General features: G+C 37.5%; 1 protein-coding gene and 1 pseudogene across 8 annotated transcripts in view; one reads left to right on the top strand and one right to left on the bottom strand.

The window, feature by feature from the left end:
• The window catches only part of LOC143674264 (BEN domain-containing protein 5), a 1,810,590-nt gene that overhangs the window by 808,921 nt on the left and 986,386 nt on the right, over positions 1 to 15,283 (bottom strand). The gene's annotated exons all lie outside the window — the stretch shown is intronic.
• LOC143654450 (malate dehydrogenase, mitochondrial pseudogene) lies at positions 7,747 to 8,515 on the top strand (annotated as a pseudogene).

The raw sequence follows: 15,283 nt of genomic DNA, 5'->3' as shown, positions 1-15,283 counted from the left end.
TAGTTAATTATATAGTACAGAAGTTATCCATTGCTACATAACATATCACCCTAAAACCTAATGGGTTAAAACAACAACCACTTATTTGTTCACAATTTTGTATACTATCAGTTTGGGCTGGACTCAGCTGGGTTCCTTTGATAGCCTCACCTGACATTCCTTACTAGCTGTGGTCATCTGATGGTCAAGTAGGGTTAGATGATCCAAGATGCCCTTACTTACTTCTCTCACTATCATCTAGGATACCTCAGTTTTTCATGTGGTCTCTCATTCTCTAGTAGGTTAGACTGGACTTCTACACACAGTGCCAAAGCAAAAATGGCAAGGACTCTTAAGCCTTAGCCTCAGAAGTCACACAGTGTCTCTTTTGCCACATTTAAGTAGTCAGAGTAAGTCACAAGACTAGCCCAGAACTCAAAGGGTAGGGGAAATAGACAATCTCTTGATAGGAAGCATGTCAGTATAACATTTCAAAGGGCATGAGCAGAGAAAGGTACGTGTCTATAGAGGCTGTTATTGTTAGAATCTACCATTTATAACCTGAAGTTCATTCTTCCCAACTGATTCCCTTTCTGTCTTTGTATAGTCCCAGGAACAAGAACCCCTTCAGGTATTTGCTGGGGAGAAGGGACTTAGGCATCATTTGGAGTGACTGTCCTGGTGTCTAGAGTAGGTGGACCAGATAAAGTGTCTGAATATAACTGTTCACATTTGTGTGGGGTGTACGTTACCTATATTCACCAACATATTCCGGTACAAGATTTGATTAAAACCCATATTTCAAGTGATTCTGGTATCCAATAAAAACACCACAGTTTTAAATGGGTTTAGAGTGGAAACAGATGAACATTTAAAAAAGACTTTCTGCACGAATATGTCTAGAAATAAACTCTAGAAACAAATGATGTGGGGACAGATCTCACATATGTTTCTAACTATTCAAAGTGTAGCAACTGCAATCTGATAAACCTCCTGGGCATCATCCTTCCCTGGGTGTCTTGCTCCTTCCTTATATATCAATTCAGCCAGCATAATCAATCGCTGTGATGTGGCTGGCTCCATGGCCCTGAGGTCCTGAGGTATCTCTCACTTTCTTCCACACCTCTGTGCGTCTCCAGGGAGGGAATTAATTTTTTCATCTGTGCCGCATCTCCCATAATCTACCACATATAAATGACGCAGTACATTTTGCATGTGTTTTTCAGTGGCAGCCATGAGGATACATCTCACAAATCTAAAACTGCAGGAAGAATCATTGACCTAGTGCCCCAGATACCACACTCTAAAATCCATTGTTGCATTTGCAGCAAAGTCATGCTTCTCATGGTCTGTTCCCAGTTAAGAACTGAGCATAGCAAGGAGACTAAGGAGGCCTATTCTAGGGAGAAATGAGACTCCTCTGACGGGTGACTTCAGCTCAAGGACTCCCCAGTAACCTCATTGAACTTTTCACTCAACCTTCCTTCCTTTTCTTTTTTGTTTAGTGTCAGGCTTACATCAGAGTCTGAAGGTTCTCCAAACCTTCTTGGTTGTCTCCTTATTTTCTTTCACAGGCATTTGTTCTAATAAAATCCTTGTAGGTTTAATTCTGTCTTGACATCTGCTTGTCAGAAGATCCAGACTAACACATTGCTTTTTCACTAGACTGTGAGCTCCTTCAGAGTCTAGGATATATTATATACATCTCTGCATTCCCGCTTCATAGTACAGTCCATGGTACATAGTTGATGCTCAGTTAAGAGTCTTCTGAATGAGCAAATTTCACAAATATGTATCCATTATACTATAAAATAACAACTAACATTCATTGATATCTTATGGGCCAGGTCCTGAGCTAAGTGCTATGCAAAAATTATTGTAGTTAATCCTTGAAACAACCCTATTACTTCTTTATTAGAGATGGAGAAACTGAAGCACAGAGAAGGTAAGTAATTTGTTCAGATCACCTGGCAAGTAAATAATAGATCTGGCATTTGAACCCAAGATGTCTGATCTCAGAGAACATAACTTCGATCACTAAAATGTATTTACTCCTTATGTTCCAGCCAGTATGATAGAGGATGAATAAAATACATAGAAATGAATAAGATAGAGTTCTAAATTTCAAAATCTTCATGATGTAATAGAGAAGACAGACATCTTATTCATTAAGTGACACATTAGTGAATATGTTAATGAATTAATGTCAACTATCTTCTTCGTATCATACTAAGTATAGACATAGATAAGGCATGGAACCTCACTTTGAAAAGCTCACAATATATAGGGGAGACAGACAGGCAGACCTGTAATAGTTCTCACTGTGGCAAATGCTTGGGCAAGAGGAAATATGGTAATGAGAGCTGGATATGTGCCTTGCAAAAAACTGGGAGATTAGGAGTACAGCATATGGCAAGGAAGTCTCCCTGAGAAGATTGTACCAGATCAGAAGCTTTATGATGCAGTAACAACCTGTATGAAAGAGGAAGAATGACTTATGAATTGAGGGAAGAATATCAAGGAATTTGCTAAATTGACGGGGACTTGACTGATGGGTTGAACTTTAGTAAGGGAGGTAGTAGGAAAGGACACTGTGAACAGAGCAAGCAACATGGAAAGAGTATGCAGGTAGAACCTTATCCCGTGTTTTCCCTAAATAATAAATGTAGGTGGAGCAGAAAGGGCATGGAAAAAGGCAGTGGTAGATAACATCATAAAGTCCATTGAGTTCACTGTTGAAGAGTTTTGGAAAACAATGTGAACAACTTGGGTATTGTAATTGTAGCACATTATAGGAGTCATGATAGGGATTTAAGTAGGACAGAAGCATCATCAGATTTGGATGGAATTGTCTGATAGAACACCTCACCTCAAGGGCTTGTAAGGATATAAAAGCAAAAATGAATCTTAAGGCAGGAATGAAGAGAACAACCTTTTATCAAACATCTATTATGTTCAATGCTTAAGAGTAAGTATTTTGCTTATATTTGTTAATTTAATCTTAAAAAACAATATTGTGAAGTAGGTATTAGTACCTTCATTTTACTAATCAGAAAACAACTCAGATTAACTTACTTCCTCTAAACCAAATAGTTTGTAAGCTAGTAAGTATAGGCTAGATTTGAACCCAGGTTTACCTGACACCCAAGTCTTCACTCCAAGTCTGCCTACAATGTCTCTAATACTGAGAAGGATTTTGCAATTGTCTATTTCATCTGCCAGACATTAAGTTAGTAAACAAATATTTATTGATCTATTGCTACTTGACAGGTCCTGTTCTATTTGCTGGAGATACAGAGAAAAATATAGACAAATCTGTACTCTTGGAACTTACAGTAAGGAAAGACTGTCATTATATAAGTGAACAAAGATACAGTCAGGAGATTATGAATGCTATAAAGAATAGTAAAACAAGGTAATTGGATAAAGACTGAGGGTTTGGGGTATTATTTTATATTTGATGGTTAGATAAGGTGACATTTGATTAGAGACTTCAATAAAAGGGTGAGTGAAACATGTGGATATCTGGGGGAAAAGTTTCTTGTCAGGAAACAAAAGTATAAGTATCCTTAGGCAGTATTCTAGTTTACTAAAGCTGTGGAATGCAGCATACCAGAAATGGATGGGCTTTTACCAAGGAGATATATTAACTTACAAATTACAATTCTAAGGTCATGAAAATATAGAAATTAAGGCAAAAATAAGGATTCCTTCATGGAAGAATGGTGCATTAGTTAGAGTTCTCTAGAGAAACAGAATCAACAGGCAATATTCGTAAATATAAAATTTATGAAAGTGTATCACATAACTGTGGGAACACAGAGTCAAAAATCTGTAGGGCAGGCTTGAAGCTGACAATTCTGATGGAGGGTCTGGACGAACTCCACAGGAGAGGCTCGTCAGCCGAAGCAGGAAGAGAACTGCCTCTTCTGAATCCTCCTTAAAAGGCTTCCAGTGATTAGATTAAGCATCACTCATTAAAGAAGACACTCCCGTTGGCTGATTAGAATCAGCTGTGGATATAACCAATGTGATCATTAATTCTATGAAATGTCCTCATAGCAAAAGACAGGCCAGCACTTGCCCAACCAAACAAACAGATACCACCACTTGGCCAAGTTGACACATGAACCTGATCATGACAAATGGCAGCTGGCATCTGGGTTTCCTCTAACATATGGGAAGGCACATGGTAAAGTCTGCTGTCCTTCTCTCCCAACTCCTGGTTTCAAACAGCTCTCTCAGCTCCTGTGAATCTTGCTTCTTCCCAGGGCATCTCTCTTCATAGCTTCTCTAAACTATTTTGGATCGTTCTTATAAAGGGCCCCAGGAAAGGATTAAGACTTACCTTGAATTCAGTGGGTCACATCTCCATGGAAGAAATCTAATCAAAATGTCCCACCCACAACAGATCTGCACACACAAGATGGATTAGAAGAACATGGCTTTTTGAGGGTATATAAAAGTTTCAAACCAGCACATTCCACCCTTTGGATGCCAATAAGACATGTTCTTTCCATATACAAAATATATTAATTCCATTACAATATCACTAAAGGCTTAAACCATTTCAGTAACAATAAAAATGCAATATGAAGTAAAAAAGAATCCCAAGTCTCATCAAAATCAGCTACAAGCATGGTCTATCCTAAGGCAAAATTTTCTTCTGGCTATGGCCCTGTGAAACTCAGAACAAGTTATCTGCTTCCAGGCAGGTCAGTCATACAATAAACAGGGGTCACAGGGCCCAAACAGTTCTGAAAACCTGCAGAGCATACTTCATTAGATTTTAAGGTCTAATAGTCATCTATAGAATGATGTTTCATCCTCAGAGCTTGAGAGAGTGGCAGTCCCACCCTTTCCAAGCATCGGGGTGGCACCCAGACTCTCTACCATCTCTGGGGCACATACCCAACCCTCTCAGAGTAATGGGGTGGTGGCCAGGCTTTCCCCAATCTCCAGGGAATGTGATTCAACCTTTCTGAATCCTGTTGAACCACAACACTTCCTGAACATCAAGGTGGAAGGCCCCCGCTGCCTCCAGGGCAAACTCATCTCCTCCACATGCATGGGTACGTCCACTCTCCTACCCCAAATTTCTTGGCTCCAGACCTTATCTTCCACACTGCCTTTGAAGACATTTTTCCTTCAATTTGCCCTTTTTCTGGCCCCTTTCATCCAGACTGGCTGGATGAAAGTTATGCTTCCATACCTCTCACAAAAAACAAAACAAACAAACAAACAAAAAAACAGCAACATTCAAGGAGCACATATCAGACAATATGGCTTTCCACAATCATTCCAGGATAACTGCACTTCCTATCCCTGTTTTTTTCTGAAATGGCTAACTGGTTCCATGTTTGATTAAACCCTCACATGTGCCACTAGCTTCAGCAGTCTCACTTTCTGGAACCCCACAATTTTCCAGGCCATCAATTTCTGGTTTCTTTGTACCCAAGAGTTCAGTTTTCAGCTTATGCCTTTCCTCTTGCATTTTACTATAGGCTTCAAGGATAAGCCAGGCTTCATTTTCCACATTTAGTTTGGAAATCTCTTTAGTTAAGTATCCCAGCTTGTCACTTTCAAATTCTACCTTCCATTCAATACCAGTAGTTAACTTTGCCAAATTCTCTACCACTTTAAAGCAAGGATCACTTTCTTTCCAGTTTGCAATGACACATTCATGATTTCAGTCTAAGGCCTTATCCTTAGAGTCCACATTTCTTACCAACAGTCTATTCAAAACAATTCAGGCCTTTTCTATCAAGCATATCACAATTCTTCCAGAATTTTCCCCCTATCCATTTAAAAAGCCATTTCAACACATTTAGCAACACCCCACTTCCCTGATACCAAAATCTGTTTTAGTTTGTTATAACTTCTGGGAATTCAATAGCTCAGAAATGGATTTGCTTTTACAAAGTGAATTTATTAACTTACAAGTAACAATTCTAAGGCCATGAAAATATCTAAATTAAGGCACCAATAAGAGGATACCTTCTTGGAGGAAAGGCAGGGGCAGCTGGTGTCTGGGGTTTTACTGTCTCTTGGAAAGGTACAGGGTGATGTCTGCTGTCCTTCTCTTCCATCGTCTGGTTTCAAACAGCTCTCTCAGATCCCATGGATCCTTCTTGCTTTTTCCTGTAGCATTTTCCTTCTTAACTTCTCTAAACTGTCTTGGTTTTCTCTCATAAAGGGCTCCAGGAAAAGATTAAGACCCACCTTGAATTGGCTGGGTCACATTTCCATAGAAACAACCTAATCAAAATCTCCCACCCACAACAGGTCTTCACCCACAAGAATGGATTAGAAGAACATGGTTTTTGGGGGGTACATAACAGTTTCAAGCATAGGCAGCAACTCACTTAGTGTGGTCAGAGAAGAGTATGGTCAGAGAAGAGTAGGGAATCCAGTGAGGCTGAAGTACAGGGTATAAGGTAGAGAGTCAGTAAGTCACAAGGGGGATACAACATGTAAGGCTTTGTAGGCTAAAATAAGGGCTACTAACTTTACTCAGAGATGGAAATTCAATAGAATGTCTTGAATAGAGTAACAAGGTCTGATTTGTTACACGAATAGAATGTGAGGATGGGGCATGGAAAACAGTTGGGAGTTACATATCAGTTTAGTCAAAAGGTGATTTTACCCTAGGTAATTGTAATGGAATAGCAATTATTCCATTACAATTTGATCACAAGTGATCAAATACAGGATCCATTGTAAAGAATGAGACAGCAGGATTACTGATGGATTGGAAGCAGGGTGTAAGAGAAAAAAGACACTGGAGGTTTCCATTCCACCAAAGAATCATTGAATAACTAGCAATAACTGGCAAAACCATATTCCTCATAACTCCAGCAAACAGTTAAAGGGATATAGTAATAGGGAGAGCATAGAATACAAAAAAATACAAAACAAACAACTTAAAAACAGCAGTAGAATCTCATGATACCTTTGCTGGGCCTTCCTCCATCCCTTCACTACATGATTTGGAGCTGTCATTTGTTCTCACTGTGGGTCCTTGGCCCTGCTCCAGAAGGATCATAGTAATCCTTATGCACATGGGTGCCTGTATGTCAGTGGCAATCTATCAGGTTGTAGACTGAAAGACTGAACCAGGAAACTCATTTCTGGCTTCATGTCCTAGAACTTCCCCTGCATGAAGAAACTGCTAGTGGAGAGCTAAAGTATTGTAAGGAACAATCAAATCAAAGCAACCTGGTGTAAAGTATTACTATTTTAAGGCATAAAATAGAGCACCCAGAATGGTGGAAAGTCTATTTCACAGGGAGAAGGGGGACATATGGGTCCTTGTAAATGGGGGAATTCCTAAGCATACAAGTACATGCCCTAGATAAGTCACATGCTCAAAAATGACTGAGAGGATGCTGTATTTCACCTCAGGCTGGTCTTTTTGGTAAGAGAGCTAAACTCTAAGGAGAGCAACAGCCAAGGCAGAGCCACTTTGCAAGGACTTTGAAAGATGTTTTTCTGTGTGATGGTTTGTTTGGTTTTTGTTAACTCCTGGCAGTCAGGAAATCTATGTCCTATCATTAGTGGTATACAAGTTAATGATCAGATAGCTCAGGGGCTACATTCCAATGTTGACACATTAAAATATTACAATGAACAGTGTGCAATAAAATATTACAATTCAGAGGCCAGGTTCAGCAGAAATGTGAGGCCCAGTGCTGTTTGGAGGTCATCAGAATCAACTACCCCTCACTTGCAGCCTTGCCCACCAGCCCCTGCCCCTCCTGCTGAGGCATGTTCTCTGCCTTTGCCCAGTCTGTCAGTGCCACTCTCTACCATGGCTTCATCACCTTGACCCAGAACCATACTAAAGTAGCTGTGCAACGGGCTTCAGGAGGAACTGGGTAGCTGCTTTCACTACTCCTGAAGAACAGCCCCATAGGTAGCTGTATGACCCTTTATGATAGCATGCACATGCCCAGAGTGCCACTGATCTGAACCACATCAAGATCAGAGCAGCTATGAAAGACTACCTCAGATTGGAAGAGTTGTCTGACTAATTGAAAGGCTGTGATGTGGTGGTTGTTCTGGCAGGAGTCACAAGGAAACAAGACATGATGCAGGATGACCTTTTCAACACCAATGCCACAATGATGGCCACCCTAACTATAGTATGTGGCCAGCATTGTCCTGAAGCCATGGCCTGCATCATTGCAAATCCAGTTAATTCCATCATCCCCATTACAGTAAAAGTTTACAAGAAACATGGAGAAAACAACCCTAATAAACTTTTTGGCATGACAACTCTGGAAATTGTCAGAGACAATGCTTTTGTTGCAAACCTGAAGGGTTTGGATCCAGCCTACATCAATAGTCCTACCATTGGCGGCCATGCTGGAAAGACCATCATCTTTCCAAAGTGGACTTTCCCCAGGACAAGCTGGCCATCCTCATAGGGCAGATTCAGGAGGTTGACACAGATGTGGCCAAGGCTAAAGCTGGAGCCAGCCCTGTTACCCTGTCTATGGAGTATTTTGGTGCCTGGTTTTTTTTTTCCTGGTGAGCAATCTAATTCTAGGTTGAATTTTCTGGTTATTTCAATAGTACAGCCATCACTGGTGCTTCCTTGGGCAACCTTGGTCCCCCTCTAAATTTCATCCTCTCTGGCCAACCCATGATGCTTAGTGATGCTGACAACCTATAGCAAGAGCTGTGAGGAAAACATGGGATGGAAAACCAGAATGTCTGGTACTGCAGGAAGTCTCAGAACACAGCACTGTTTATACTCATAAAAAGGAGGTTTCACATTTTTATCAGTAGTATAAAGAAAGGACTTTGTCCCATTAGTTTTTATTCTAACACAAGGGATTGAGGTTTGAGGAAGAAAAAAGAGATTTGGCTCCTCTAAAACAGAAACAGAGCTCCACGCCTGGGGAGGAATTTTCTGGTGACAGGTGTTGACCTTCCTGTAAAGTGAAAGAGAAACCCAGTGAATGGAAACTCATTTATACACAACGCCTTTTGTTAATGAAAGAGTACTTGCTAAACTTAAAATGGATTTTATCAAAATATATGCTGATGTATGTTCATTGTATACAACTTAAAAAGTAGCCAAAAAGTAAAGCAGAGAGAAAAGAAAGATATTGAAAGTCAAATAAATAAACAGAAAATGAAGGCCTACCCAAAAGAACAAGATAAAACTTCAGAAGCTATCAACAAAGAAGATCAGAATTTGAACATAACAAAGACTTAACACAACAAACAAACAAAATTTTCAATGTGCAGAAAGAGCTAACAGGAAACACAGAGAAAAAAATTAAAGTAGTCCAGGAAAATGATAAATGAACAAAATGAAAATCTCAATAAATAAATAGAAATTATAAAAAGTAACAAAACTGAAATACTAGAGTTGAAGACTACAATGACTGAAATTTAAAATTCCCTAAAGGATTTCAATATCAGATTAGAGCCAGCAAAAGAAAAAATCAGTGAAATCAAAGGTAAGACAAGTTTCTTACCTTTTGACCAAATTTGAAGAGCAGAAAGAAAAAAGAGAATCAAGAAAAATGAACAGAGCTCAGATCGAGTTGGTAGAGTGAGACTCTTCAGGGCTCTATCCTTACATGGAAACTTTGAACAACAATCAAGAACAAACATAAACATCTTAAAATTCCAGAAAATAGTTAAAGGCTTAAAGGAACTGGATGAGTGCCAAATTAGGTGAAGTCTACTTAAGAGCAGTAGTATCTTATGGTGACCCAACCTCAGCCCTCCCACTCAGGAGGCACATGCTCTAAGTATGAGTTCTGGTCCCAGTTCCAGAAGGAGCACAATAACCCTCATGAACGTACCATGTCTGGCACAATCTGTCTTGTGGTTACCTAAGGGACTGAACAAGTATACTCATTGCAGATTCATCGTCCTAGAAACTGACCTGCACATAGAAGGCAGCACACAGAATTCTACTACAGAACACTGTGGGAGAGCAGCCAAATCATGGCTGCCTAGAGCAAGAGATTGGTAGCTGTAGGTTACACAGTGCAGTGCCCAGGACCATGATGAAACTGTTCCTAGGGAAGAGGGAACATTCATACCTGTACAAATGGGGGAAATCCCAGGGCCAAGTTTGTATGCTCAAGATCAAAGGTACATGCAGAAAGGACCAAGGCATATATTTTGGCCTTGAGATATTTGTTTAACTCATTGTATGGGTAACCTATGAAGGATAACATTCACACAGATAAATCTGCAAAGACTATGAAAGTAGTTTTCTTTTTTCCTTCTTTTTTTTTTCTTGTTACCACCTGTCCTAGCATTAGATAGACACAAGCTTAAGGAACAGAAGTCTACTGTTGATGACATATTAAAATATCAAAACGTACATGTTTCAAGAAAGGACTATATAACACACAAAGATACAGGAAGCAATGACACAGGCAAAAGAAAAGAGCAAAGCATTAAAAGGATCATATCAGAATTATTCCAAACAAAGATTTTTTAAATATGGTCCTAAATGTGCCCAAAGAGCTAAAGGAAAACATGGACAAAGAATTATAGGAAATAAGGAAAATGATAGGTGAACACAAAGATAATATCAGTAGAGAGAAGAATATGACAAGAGAGAAAAAATACAGAAATGAAGACCATAGAGACAGAAATTAAAAATTCCCTAGAGGGGTTCAACAGCAATTGGGTGTGGCAGAAAAAATAAATCAGTGAACTTGAAAGTAAGAGAATTGAAATAATTAAGTCTGGGAAGTAGATAGAAAAAAAGAATGGCTAAAAGTGAACAGGAATCTGTGGAATACAATAAAGTGTACCATTATAACATTATGGGAGTCATAGAAGGAGAAGAAAGAAAGGATCAGAGAGAATATTCCAAGAAATAATGGCCAAAATTACCTAAATTTAATGAAAGATATGAATATAAACATCCAATATGCTCAATGAACAACAAACAATATAAATCTAAATAGACCCATACCATGTCACATTGCACTTGCCAGTTTGATTATAATGTGACATGGTATGGGTCTATTTAGATTTATATTGTTTGTTGTTCATTGAGCATCAAAGATAAATAGAGAATTCTGAAATTGAGAAAAGCAATGTTCAAATACAAGGAATAAATTAAGAACCAATTTCTCATCAGAAACCTTGGAGACAAAAAGGCAGTGGAGTAACGTATTTAAAGTGTTGAAATAAAAAAATGTCAACCAAGAATTATTTATCTGGCAAAGCTGTCATTCAGATATGAGGAAGATGTTAAGGCATTCCTAAGAGAACAAAAGCTGAGGGAGTTTGTCACCACAACAGTGGCCCCACAAGAGATGCTAAAGAGAATTTTGTGGGCTGAAATGTAAGGATAATAGGGAACAGATAGTAGCTACATGAAGAAATAAAGATCTCCAGTAAGGGTAATGACTTGGGCAAAGATAAATGTCAGTACTATTTTATTTTTGTTTTTTAGCTCTACTTTTTACTTCCTAAAGAACCTGAAAGGCAAATGTATAAAATTTAATGATAAGTCACTGGTATCAGACTATAATGTAAATGTTATATGTGAAAAGAACTACAAAAAGGTGGGAGTAAAGAGGAGTATAAGAATATAGTTTGAGTATAACATTGAATTAAGCTCTTATCAAAGTAAACAAGATTGTTCCAGATTTAGGGTGTTAAATTTAAGCCCCATGATAACTACATAAAAAAATATATTAGAGAATATGCAAGCTCATAGAGACAAAAATTAAGAGTACAGGCTGCCAGAGGTGGGTACAAAAGGGAGGAGAATGGGAAGTTAATGTATAATGGGTGTAGGATTTATATTTGGGAAGATGGAAAACTTTTAGTGATAGAAGATGGTAAGGATTCTTCAACGTTTGAATGTGATAAATTCCACTGAATGTTATGCTTGAAAGCAGTTGGAATGGAAAAGGTTAAGTTGTGTATATGGTCCCACAATTTCCCACGATAATAGGAAAGAAAGCAATTAAAGAGACAATGACAATTAAATGCAATACTTTACCCTGCAAAAGATCTAACTAAGGAGGAGAAGGAGCTCAAAATGACATTATTAAGACATGAAAAAATTGAAATATAGACTATAAACCCTAATAGGTCATATAAGCAATATTAAGTGTACAACCTACACACAAGTGTTCAGAAACAGGATAGACAGACATATAGATGGATAGATAAATGGATTGCTCGATAGATGAATAGCCAGGGAGCAAAGGTGGTAAAATGCTAAAATTGGTGGAACTGGGCATTGGGGGTGAGGTAGGATGTTGGAGTTCTCTTTATGGGGTTTGTATTATTTTTGTAACTTATTTGTAAAATCAAAAGCATTTCAAACTAAAAAAGTTTATTATTTTCTAAAAATAAAAAGGAACAAGTCTATAAGACCTATGGGACACCATCAAGCATACCAATATACACTTTATAGGAGTGCCAGAAGGAGAAGAAAGTGAGAAAGAGGTAGAAAGAATATTCAAAGAAATAATGGCAGAAAACTCCTCAAATTTAATGAAAGACTTGAATATGTCAATGAATCCCAAAAGTGTTAACCCAATGAGAACCATGCCTAGACACATTATAACCGAACTGCTGAATGCTAATGACCAAGAGAATTATGATAGCCACAAAAGAAAGCAATATGAATGTACAAGAAGACCCAGTAAGATTAATTACTGATTTCTCATTAGAAACCATGGAGGCAAGAAGGAAGTGAGATGAAATATTTAAAGTGTCGACAGAAAAAATGCCAATCAAGAATTTTATATCTGGTGAGACTATCTTCCAAAAATGAGGGAAGATTAAGACATTAATCTTAATGTCTCAAGGAATATACCACCATCAGACCTGCCCTACAAGCAATGCTACGGGAAGTTCCTAAGAGTGAAAGGAAAGGCAAGTAGATGGTGGATTGAAATGGCATAAAGAAATAAAGATCTCTAGTAGAGGTAAACACATGAGTAACAATAAATGCCAGTCCTTTGTATTACATTTTTGGTATGTAACTCAACTTTTTACTTGTTACAGTTTATAAAATGGCAAGTATGAAAATAAATGATAAGCCTATGGCTTTGGACACACAATATATAAAGATGTAATTTGTAACAAGTCTAACAAAAAGGTACAGGGATGGACAGGCATAACAAGACAGTTTGTGTATGCTATTGAAGTTAAGTTTCATATCAAATCACACGACTGTTCTAGATTTAAAATGTTAAACTTAAGCCCCATGGTAACAACAAACAAAATGTGTGTAAGATATACACAGAAGGAAATGAGAAGGGGCTCAAAAGAATTAACCAAAAATTGAATAAATGTGAAATTGAACAATAATGGAATTACTGAGGGACAAAAAGAATAAGATTTACAAAAACTGAATACCAAATTGGCAAAAGAAAATCTTACATTATCAGTAGTTATTTAAATGTAAATAGATTAAAATTTCCAGTCAAAAGGCAGAGATTGGCAGAATAGATTTTCTTTAAAGTATGACAGAAGTATATGCTGTTTATATGAGACTCACCTTAAATTAAAAAACACAGTATGTTGAAAGTATCAGGATGGAAAAAAAATGATTCATGCAGATAGTAAGCAAAAGAGAGCTGGTATAGGTATACTAATGCCAGATTAAATAAAATTTAATTCAAATACTTCTATAAGTGACAAATAACAACATTATATACTGACAAAGGTGCCAATTCAACAAGAAGAAATGACATTATGAATATATATGCACCCAACAGAAAAGCCTTAAAATATGTGAAGCAAATATCATAGATTTGAAGGGAAAAATAGTTCTACATTAATAGTAGAAGACCAATACACCACTTTCAGTCATGGATAGAACATCTAGATAGAAGTTCAATGAGGCAATAGAACACTTGGACAATACTATAAAACATTAGATCCAATAAACATTCGCAGAACACTTCACCCAAGAAGAACAGAATACACATGCTTCTCTAGTGCACATGGGTCATTCTCCAGGAGAGACCATATGTCAAGTCATAAAACAAGTATGAATAAGTTTAACAATATTAAAATCATAAACTGTATCTGATCTGATTACAATGGAATGAAGGTAAAAAATAACTGAGTGAGAAGTGGAAAACTCACTGATACATGGAAATTAAACAAAACACCCTTAAACATCCAGTGGGTCAAAGAAGAAATCACATGGGAAATTAGGACATATCTTTTGTTCATGAAAATGGAAACACAGCACACCGAAACTTATGGGATGTAGCAAAGACAGTGCTGAAAAGGGAACCTATAGCACACAATGCTTACATTAAAAAAGAAAAGATCTAAAACCAGAGAAGCTATCTCAAAACTGAAGGCTCTAGCAAACGAAAGGCAAACTAAATCCAAAACAGGCATAACGAAGGACATAAAAAAAAAAAAGATTGGAGTAGAAATAAAAGAAATAAAGCTGATATAAAAAAAAAATAGGGAGAAAAATGAAACCAAAAATTGATTATTTGACAAGGTCAATAAAACTGAGGCACCTTTAACCAAACTGGCAAAGAAAAAAGTGAGAAAACAAATTGAAATTAAAAGCATCATAGAAGATACTATGAACAATTGTATGCCTACAAATTAGATAACATAGATGAAATGGACAAATTCCTAGAAATACACACCTAAGTACACTGACTCAAGAAGAGGGAAAATACCAGCAATAACAAGTAAAGAGATGAGTCAGTAATCAAAACACTTCCAACAAGAAAAACCAAGGACCAGACAGTATTGTTGGTGAATTTTACCAAACATTCATAGAAATACCGCAATACTACCCCAACTCTTCCAAAAAATGAACAGGAGGGAAAACTTCCTCACTCATCCTACCATTCCAGCATTACCCTAAAACAAAACACCAAGTAAAGAAAGATACCACGAGAAAAGAAAATTACAGATCAATATGCTTCATGAATACAGAAGCAAAAATCCTCAACAAAATATTAGCAAACAGAACACAACAGCACATTTAAAGAATTATACACCATCATCGAATGGAACTTATCCCAGATATGCAAGGGTGGTTTACTTTAAGGAAAATCAATTAATGTAATATACTGCATTAACAGAATGGGAGGAAAAAACCTCTACATGATCATCTCAATTTATGTAACAAAGGTACTACAAAACCAAACACTCTTAGCAAAAACACTAAGAACAATAGAAATAAAGGGAAACATCCTCATCATGATATGGCGCAAATATGAAAAACCCACAACTAATGTCATAGTCAGCGGTGAGACTGAAAGCTTTCTACTAACAACATACGCTTTCTACTAACAACATAAGATGTCCCTTG

Source organism: Tamandua tetradactyla, chromosome 2, assembly GCF_023851605.1.
Source record: "Tamandua tetradactyla isolate mTamTet1 chromosome 2, mTamTet1.pri, whole genome shotgun sequence".
Taxonomy (NCBI): Eukaryota; Metazoa; Chordata; class Mammalia; order Pilosa; family Myrmecophagidae; genus Tamandua; species Tamandua tetradactyla.
The sequence above is the reverse complement of the archived record's forward strand: the minus strand, read 5'-3'. Positions and strand labels throughout refer to the sequence as shown.